Source organism: Amia ocellicauda, unplaced genomic scaffold (assembly GCF_036373705.1).
Source record: "Amia ocellicauda isolate fAmiCal2 unplaced genomic scaffold, fAmiCal2.hap1 HAP1_SCAFFOLD_34, whole genome shotgun sequence".
Taxonomy (NCBI): domain Eukaryota; kingdom Metazoa; phylum Chordata; class Actinopteri; order Amiiformes; family Amiidae; genus Amia; species Amia ocellicauda.
The window spans coordinates 1,081,739-1,083,226 of NW_027102909.1; positions in this window are offsets into that span (position 1 = coordinate 1,081,739).

The following is a 1,488-nucleotide window of genomic DNA, read 5'->3' on the forward strand; positions in this document are numbered from 1 at the left end:
TTCTTTCTAGAAACAAGGCCCAAGTCTAAAGCAATGGTCTACAATTTTAGAAAAGCAAACCTTGAAGGTATGAGGCGACACTTGGAAGAGGTAGACTGGAGCATACTGGATCAGATTCAGTTGAAAATGGATGGGTATATTTAAGAATATACTACTTGAGGCTCAGGAGAAATTTATACCAAAACTTAGCAAATTGAGGACCAAAAAACATTGGCCAAAATGGTTTAATGGAAGTATGCAAAAAAATTTGAAGAGAGAGAAAATGTGGTATAGCGCATACAAAAGGGATAGAGACTAAACAAAATACAAAGAATATGGTGAACTGCAAATAGATCTTAAGAAAGGGATCAGGAAAGCAAAGAGGGAAATAGAAAGAAACATAGCTCTATAACGAATGCAAAGAGCTTTTTTCAATACTACAACAGCAAGAGGTCAATAAAGGATGAAGTGAAACAGATAGAGGGCAAAAATTGAAGTATTTTGGAAAATGAACAAGATATGGGGTGGGGGTGTGTGGGGTTTCGGCCCAGGGTTGTGTCCTTGAGGACCTTTGCGAAGATCCTCACACCCGTCTTGTTGAGGTGGACGTGGTCATACAGGTGATGTGGCTGGATGTCTCAGTGGTGTGCCAGGTGGACGTTGGGGAGGAGGGCACATCTTCGGGACACTTCTGCGTTGATGGCCTGGATGATGTGCAGGGGCACGTCTGTGCGGGGCAGCAGTGTGGAGATGGTGATTTTGGCAGTTGGGAATTCCTCTGTGGCTTTCGTTGCCACCTGTCTCAGGGCTGAGGCCGCATCGCCCCTGCGGGCACTCAGGTCGTTAGTGCCGGTGTGGATGAGGATGTGTTTGACCTGGCACAGCCTCCTCTTGGAGAGCAGCTCCAGGGCTCTCTGTGCTGTCGGGCACCAAAGCTTTTTCACTTTTCACCCAGGGAAGAGGCACCTCTCATCCAGGAACTTCCCATTGGAGTCGCTCAGAATGACCACCTCTGTGTTGACCTGCCACTCCGGGTTTGCGTCGGGAGTGGTGGGGGCAGCGGGTGTGTTTTGGGGGAGTGGCGTTTCAGGGGTTTGTGTATTAGTGGCAGGTCTGGTGATAGTGGGGGTGTCAGGAGTGGTGGGGAGTGTGGGTGGATCAGTGGGTGCATCAGTGTTGGAGGTGTCAGGGGTTGGAGGTGTTGTGGGGTCAGTGCAGTGCAGTCTCTGTGCTCCAGTGATGTGTAGCTTCTCTCTTAGCTCCTCCAGCTGGCTCTGCAGGCTCCTTAGCTGGCTGTGCTGGGGTGTCCTGATCAGCTCCTCCCTCGCTCTGCGCAGCTCCGTCCTCAGGGTTTGGCTCTGCTCCTCCAGGTCTCTCACTGCTGCTCTCAGCTCATGGATCTCAGCCTTGTGCTGCATCTTTAGTCTGTGCATCTCATCCCGGAGCTGATCGCACAAGGAGGTCTGGGCCAGGGTGCTCAAGGTCTGCTCCCTGAACTCCGCAAACTCC